At 39.6% G+C, this 8,509-nt stretch overlaps 1 protein-coding gene across 1 annotated transcript in view; it reads right to left on the reverse strand.

Annotated features, from left to right (window-relative positions):
* DYNC1I1 (dynein cytoplasmic 1 intermediate chain 1) overlaps positions 1–7,841 on the reverse strand; it is a 183,524-nt gene extending 175,683 nt beyond the window's left edge. The window contains exon 1 of the mRNA XM_031066801.1: positions 7,794–7,841. The gene's annotated coding sequence lies outside the window, so the exon portion shown is untranslated. The remainder of the gene's footprint in view (positions 1–7,793) is intronic.
* Between the last annotated feature and the right edge of the window lie 668 nt (positions 7,842–8,509).

Consider the following 8,509-nt stretch of genomic DNA (forward strand, 5'->3'; position numbering starts at 1 on the left):
AAAGAGATTCAAACTGAAAAAGAGTAGGTTTAGATTGGCTATTAGGAAAAAAGCTTTTACTGTGAGGGTGGTGAGGCACTGGAACAGGTTGCTCAGAGAAGCTGTGGATGTACCATCCCTGAAGTGTTTAAATGCCAGGTTGGATGGAGCTCTGAGTGAAAGGTGTCTCTATCCACTGAAGGGGCCTTTGAATTAGAAGATCTCAAAGGTCCCTTTCAAGCCCAGCCATTCTATGATTCTGTGACCTCACAGGATAATTTAAAGGTGTTTTCTGACATTAAAAGACAACCAAATGCAAGCTGTAAATGGGTAAGATTTTAGAGATGGATAGTGTGAAAGAGGTAACAAGATGCAGGTCACCTATCTAGAAAAATAAGAGCCTTGTATTTCATGTCTTTGATTTCAATTTCTTTTGTATGTATTTCTTAAACAATGATGTCAATGATATCTACTTCTATCATTGATATGACCACTTCTTCAAAACCTATACAAAATATCTTGTTCATCATAACAGTACCAAAATGCCTCCCAGGGGTAAATTTCATGATTTACTAAAACCTAACATAGAATTTTGCTTCAGGTTGTCTGCTAGACTCTCCTGAAGTGGACCAAAGATTCATTTTCTCCATCCTGAAAATATTTCAGCCATTAAAACGTGTACTTTCATTCCACACTGGGGGGTAAAACTGACCCCTCTGACTTTTCCACCCTCCTCCTGAGATAACCCTAGTGGTACATGGCTGCAAAGTGATACTTAAAGCCATTTACCCAAACATGAAAAATACATGCTGTAGCGTCTGCTTCTTAACCCAGTTATGACAACTGCCAGAGAGACATCAAAGAACAAGCTATGCTGCCATCACACAGGTTTTGCTGGAAGACTTACCCAGATACCGTCTCTTTCTTCTAACAAAATACGCTTTGCTTTGCTGCTGATGTCTGTAAGGATGTAACTAGGTTAAAAATATCACATATTGATTTCAGCTCTGAAGTCAAGACAGCGAAAGATTTAGAAAGCAGGGAAGAGCCCTGGCTGTAAGAAATACAGAAAGTTCTCAAAAAGTAGAATAAGCAACACAATAATTCTCTTTGTACTTCCCAGGGCTTATCTGGCGGTACTAACAAAGCAAGATGAATGCTCAGAGCCTGCATTAGCCAAATATCCCTGTTGATTGACAGAAGAGAAAAAAGGTATGTCCAGACAACAAGGCAATGTGATAAATGCAGATGTCTAATAGCATAATGCAAAGGACTTTTGCATTCTTCTAATGCAAATAATTTGAATATGAGAGAGGATTAAGAATGAAGAAATCTATGCCTTCCATTTACCTTTTCTGTGGTTAAAGCATCCACTCAAATAGCAGAAACATGTTTTGGGGGTTGTTTCTTTGTTTGTTTGTTTGTGGTTTGTTGGGGGGGGGGGGGGGGTTGGAATTTTTTTGTCTTCAGAAGACTGAAATCCACATTCCTAGGGTGAGCGCTGGCTAATGAGTGAGAAGCACTGGAGGAATGGAGTTTGCATTCTTAATCATCGAAGCTATTTTCTATTAATTTCTTTTCTGCAAAGATTCATTGGACCAGAAGAAGCAGATGCGAGAGAGCGAACATTAATCCCTAACAGAGGCCCCTGGGTTCTAGTCTTTGTTTCAGGGTTAGTTTATATTATACACAGTGACTGTTTAGTTTACAATAGAATGCTGTATTTAGTATCTGGAGCCAAAGACTCCTGCTCCTTCCCGAGCATTTGAAGCAAGGTGATGAAGAGTCCTTTCTATTTCTCCCACATGCTCTGTTGCACTCAAAGAAACTTTAATACTTTAGACTCATGTGAAGCAGCTTCAGCAGGAAAGACTGGAAAGGTACTTACTGCAGAAGACATGCTGGTCAGAGCACAGATGAAGGGAAATATCTCTTTAAGTAAAAGTAAAAATTACCTGAGACTCCTTTACTTTAGGTGAGTGCCATTCAAACCAGAAGCAGATGCTGTCAGCTGCAGCTCAGCATAGAGCACATAGTCTGGCAGATGGGCTGGAGGAACTAGAGATTAACTAGGTGGAGCAGCCTCAGAGAGACACCTTGGCTGTTGAGTCTGGGGGCTCAAGGGTAAGAACACATCAGAAAAGGGCAAAAAAGGTAAAAAAGTGAGTTTTTAGAGACTTCCCATGCTTCAGGAGGCCGGTGAGAACCAAGATGATTTTGAGGACAGCAATTTTAGTTTCTGTTTCCATACCCTTTTGTCAGTTTAGATGCAGCTGAGCTTCCCAGGCACCATAAGAACTTCCAGTTTGGGGAATTCAAGTATGCATCCCATTAAAATTTGGACACATTAAGATGTGGACACGCTCTGCACTTCAGGCACAGCCTCCTAGAAAGGCAATGCTGGCTGCACATGAGCTCTTCTCTCCCCCACACACATATCTCTCAAATGCCCTGGCTTCCACTGAGAAGAAGCTTGAAGCTTTGCAAAATGGGCTGACTGAGAGCAAAAGCAAACAAGTCCCTGTCCTAAATTGTGAGGCAGTCACATCCCTGGAGCACACTGCAGGACACCTCCAGAAGCAAGCCTTAGTGCATGGCCCATTACACTGGGACCTTGGTTTCAGAATTTGAGACCAAGACATCAGAGACCAGCAGTTCTCTTCAAATAGGGAAGGTGATATAGACAGTTTTGGAAAATATATCCATGTTTACAACTGGCTGTCAAAATACTGCACCACTGAAGGTCCACAAGGCAACAAGAAATGATCCATGTCTGGCTTTCAGCCACATCAAACTGTTAAACTGTTAAACTACAGATCATTGTGGTATCAGAAGAGAGAACCAGAGAGAACCAAGGAGTAATTGAGTAATAGTTAAAGTTAATCCTTTAGCAAAAGTGGACATGACACGATATGAGAAAGCCCAGCAGACATATGCACACATACACAGTACCTCAAGAAAAATAACACAGAAAATGGGAGGCAACCACCTTTCATTATACTTACTCCTAACTCACCACTTGATTTAGTGAGATCAGAAAGTTTCTTGGGAAAAAATAAACTTAATTAAATTTTACTGAATGAACACTGAGGAGGCATGATCTCCATTTAAAGACTTCAAAATCCACACTAGTGTTAACTAATATTACTGCTGCATTTTATTATAATTTTGTTCAAAAAGACTGATATGTTTGTCAATGGGGAAGTCTAGAGTTTTTTATGTCCCTGTCCCCACAGTCACTGATAAGTAAACAATAAAACCCAATAAGTGTTATGTATATAAAGGATGCTGTAAAAGGTGTGGACAGCACCAGTAGTAAGGCTGGAACACAGACTTTTTTCCATCTTAGCCTCTAACAAAGAGTATAATTTACTGTCATCTTTTGAGTTCTATGCTTTAAGCATATGGGAAAAATCTTAAGGCTCTTTAATTTATGATTATTAGACAAAGTACTGAATTTGCACAAGGTGTTTTAAAAATCTTTTCAGAGGCCCTTAAAGGCTGAGAAACTAGGCTTTCCTGCATTTTCTTGCTATTCAACTTTCTGTGAAAAAGAAAATATTGTGAGAAATAAAGGGACAGTTTTCCCACGGGTTCTTTCAGTACAAAGAGAGAATGGCATCACTGTTTTTTTTATTTTGTCTCCAGTACAATACCCTCCTATCCCATCAGCACAATTTTTCTTGTATTATTATTACTACTGTGGAGATAGTGAAAGGCAAGAATACAACATCCACAGGCTTTGCCAAGTGCAGCAGATTATGTACATGAATAGCTAACTGCACACTAGGGGGTATGATTTAGGTCACATTTCTTGTTTCATTCCAAAAGGTTATAGATTTTTAAGCCATTCATTGTTTAATGCACAACACAGTTTACAGTCATAAGCACATATAACCTGAACTATCTTTTCTCAGTTTTTTGCAGAAGTAATTTGTGTTCCTAGGCAATGAAGACTGGCAGAAGTTGATAGTCTGTAACAAAGTGCTATAAGCGTGTGACAAAGCTCTATGAGCAGTTTGAGTGAAATAGGACAAAGAATTAATTCATTTAGGGACAAGCTAAGATCTGAAATAAATCAGAATTATGATACAAACCACCTTCTGGTTCAGCAATTGCTTAAAATGTAACTAGAAACACACTGATGAAAGAAACAACAATGTCATATGGCTTTGAATAGTGAGATTAATGAAAATGGCAAATCTTTTATATTACTTAAAGAGAAGATGAACATGTATTATGAAATAAGTCACATGAGTTTAGATAGTCCCCTAACTTTGTGTCGTGAGAATCTGAGAAGAAATTCTTTTAAAAGCTCAGTGTCAGTGGAATAGTCTTTAAACCAGGACAGACAGTTCAAATATAAGAAAACATTAGAGACAGCCTGGGTTTGTTTGTTGTTTTGTTGGTTTTTGTTTGGTTGGTTTTGTTCCCCTGTAACCCTGCTTTATTACATATTTTAATTTCTGGAAATATATAATAGCAATCGTTTGAAATGTCTTTGCCCCAATTACCAAGTGACCTGGTAACCACTCTGATCCTAACAGTGCTGGCCTAATGTGCAAAACACGAAACAAGGGCATGCCTTGAATAGTAAGGATTTAATACAACTCTCTCTGCCCTTTAAAAGCTAAGATCTGTTTTAATGGGTACAAAATGGAAGGGTGAATAGTTTAAGGCAAGAGAAATCCATATTTTCCCAGCATGTGGTCTAAGACCTCAATGATTAACTTTCAATACTAACAGGACATAGTTTCAGTACTAACATAGCATAGCTTTCTCTCTCAAATTCAGCCAGAAAATATTAGAATCAAGGAAGGCTTGATATAAAGTGATATAAATAGATAAGAAATAGATCCTCTATTATACTTACTTACATTTAATCATACTAGGCAGTCTTGTGTCTTTGCCTTACTATAACTCCCCATTGTCTGAACACAAAACACACTGCATCTTTCTGCTGGGCTGAAGTGAAAAATTAATAACTGAGGAACAGGATTTGGAATTATTTGTCCCATAGCACAGCTAGAGGGAGAAAAGACCAAGGAACTAATATAATTTCTATGCTAGGAAGAGAAAACAAAGGGGAGGGGAAGGGAAGGCCAGCAAGAAGGGAATGTGATGTTAAGACAAGTATTGAGTAAAAGAGAAAAGGGTAAGCCTCAAAGAATGATAGCAAGAGGGAAAGGAAATGTGAAGAAAAGATACCACTTCACAAACAAAAAGTTACGTCCTTAAAAGTTTCTTTCTGTAATGGCTTTCTGCTGAGTGGCAATAAATGAGCCTTCTCCTTTAGTCAAATTATTGATTAATTATTCTAGGGCCAAGCAGGGACAGTCAGCAAGCATCTGGGGAACACACAAGGCAGAACTGCACTGCTCCAGAAGGGCTCCCAGGAGGTCTGTTCCTCAGGTTGATGTAACTTGCCTCTCCAGATCAGCTGATTCACATGCATGGGAGCTGTGTTAAATATAAAACATGTACTTATATTGTACAATTAAGAGCCAAGAATCATAAGAGACATCTAAGCAGCTATTATTCATCAGGTAACACAGACATCTGCACACAGGTCAATGCAGCAGTTAGACAGGGACTCAAAAAAACTCCGTTAAGTCAATGCAAAGCTCTCATTTCCTTCAATAGTGTTGGGAGAAGTATCATGGCTTTCAAACAATGAGGGCAGCTGACTTCTGCCATCACTCTATAGGCTCTGTTCACCACCAGAGAAGTCAGAGAGAAACTCCCATTACTGCCAGCAGTGATAGGGTTGAGACCTCTGTCCTTAAAACTCGAGTATGGAGTTCCAGTGTGCTGCCCACAAAAGGCTTCAAGAAACCATCACTCCTGCCCCATGCCTTCTCCATGCTGCACTGCGCTCCCAGATACTCATCAGCACGCTTTTGCCTCAAAATGTACAACGAAAAGTGCTGAAAATACACAGTAAATAAAAGGGGTATAGTTTTAAGCTCAGGAGGAGTTGGTACATCACCTGTCACAGATTATCAGAGGTGTCTTGTATCTGTAAGATCTAGTGGCTCACACATTAGTCTGCTTCACAGCTTCCTGCAGCTCCTGCCATCTGCCTGGAAGTAGCCATTTTCCCAGAAAAGTTGGCAAGATGATGCCACATAAAATGAACAGTACTGGGGGAGCAAGCTCTTTTATACTGTCTTATTTTGAGGCTTGCAGATGGCCAAGTGAACAACACCTCCCAATGTCATCTCTAACTAAAAAGAGCTAGCACACTTTTAGATGGATTATTATCAAGTAGCAAAGGGACATACTGCATCAATCTGAGATTTAGACTGAGTCAGGGTCTTTTTGTTAAGCGGTATCATTTCTGCATTATCATTTCTGCCTGCTTACAAACAGCTGAGGGGAAGACCATTCGAGCCCTCACCCGATATGCAAGCCCCCATATGGACACATAAATGTGTACTCACCTGCAGGACTTGTGTTATTCTGACAAACAGAAATAAAGCTGCACTGGCAAAAGCACAGTTTTACTAACACAAGTTGCATCTGTACTAAGGGCATTTTGCCATCATATTCCATCACTATTTTGGCTGGGAAATGTCCCTTTTAAACACAGATTACATCTAGAGTCATTATGGTTTGTTTCATTTAAGGTTTTTAAAACAAAATTGGGAAGTATCAGATGAGTATTGCACTGAGAGGTCATTATGTCTGACTATGGCTGCAGAAAGCCTAAGACTTTGTATCTGCAGATACGAATTACCCTGTGCACCTCAGTGAGGATTTCAGTGTTACTCTCCTCCAACTTCTCTAAAAATTAAAGCCCAGGGAAACACCAAGGAGGATCATTCTGTTAACATGTCACCACCAACTCCAAGCAGCAACTCATTTTGGAACTACGTGTTGATAACTCTGAGAGATTCCAAATTACTACTTTTGCTGCTGGTCAAACCAAGCCAAAGAAGCTCAACAGGGCACTTGAGGCATAGCCCTGGTTAATAAGCCTGTGTAGTCCTAGAGAGTGACCACAAATATGTTTAAAATCTCTGCGAGAAATTAAGTTTGAGGAGTTAAAAGATACCACATGGTTAACTGATTCACCAGCAGGAGTAAATAAAGCTTTCAAAAACAATACTGCCTTTCTATACCCATATGTTTTTCTATTTCAATCCCTTATCTTTTTCTCTTCCAGCCCATTTCACATCATTGTCCAATATCCTGCAATGGTGGTGCCTCTAACACAGCCCGTCAGATACAGCAACCAGCTCTATCTAGAACTCCCCCTCTCTCTTCTTGCATGCTGGAAAACAGAGGGCAGTAAGGAATGATTTTTGAAACCTGTCTTACAAAAGAAAAGAAGACCAAGGGACTGAATCTGTTAATTTATTTGAAAATAAGGCAGGTAAGTTCTTGTGGCATGGTTCAGAGTACCTACCCTGAAGACAGCTGCTAAAGCAAGGCTTTTATCTATGGGAGGCATAACAGGAACCAGGAACCTGAAGTTGGAAAAATACACTGAAAAACAAACACATTTCAATAATAAAAAAAAATAGCCACTGAAAGGTATCACAAAGAAGGGCAGCTCACTGCCCTTCCTCCTATAGAAAGAGCTGGAAGGTCAGCTTCTTAATTTAAGATCTGCTGGGTACAAACTTCCAGTAATCACTGCATGTGTAAGGTGGGGTTTATTGCTGCTCCTTTAAAGATTCCTCTCCTAAACTGTGGATAAGGCAGCATTACAGTTAGTGAATTTTTATGGTAGACAGAGGCAGAAGTGCTTAAAGCTGAGAGAAATCTAGCCCATCTAACTCTAAACTATCTTTTGGATATTCACATACCTGGCCCTCAGAAGTCCTGCTCAACAAGGAGGATGATGGTAAGACCCAATCTTCAAAACAGTCTGTTCACAGAGAAAGTACAGAAGCGACAATACATTTTGTATTTTTACAAACTATAAATGGATGATTTTGAGAAAAGAAAACAAAGCAGAGGATTCATTTGTGTCACAGTGAGAACTCCCATGGGGAGAAGACCCAGATGCAGCCCCAAGGTTTGTATTGAAGAAATCCATTCTTGCAGAAAAATGCTGCAGAGAAATTATAAAAGGAATTTTATCTGCCCTCACTAAATATGGAGAATGTTACTAGAGATGCCATCTAAAATGAAAATAAAAATAACAAAAAAAAGACCTTAAAAGAGTCAGGATAACAAGCATGTAACTTTTTCCCATTAACTTGGCAAGAACAAATGAGGCATTTCAACAAAGCCCATTGGTAGCACCAGAAATTAAATGCCCTGATTGCTCCGATAACACCATCTATCAGGAGACAGGCAGTCCTGGGACCTGGGACCTCCATTCTGAAACAGGTTTTGCAGTCCTGTGCTTCATGATATTTAGTGCAGTTTCCAATGTTATTCAAAGTCCTCATGCAGAAACGAAGCACTGACAAAACCCCTGTATGTCAAGATAAATTTTCAGGTGCCAAAGTCACGTGCCAACTTCATGTCAGGTCCTTCCATCTCATACCCTTTATATTAGCAAGCTAGATTGCTT

Source organism: Geospiza fortis, unplaced genomic scaffold, assembly GCF_000277835.1.
Source record: "Geospiza fortis unplaced genomic scaffold, GeoFor_1.0 scaffold138, whole genome shotgun sequence".
In the NCBI taxonomy this organism is placed as follows: Eukaryota; Metazoa; Chordata; class Aves; order Passeriformes; family Thraupidae; genus Geospiza; species Geospiza fortis.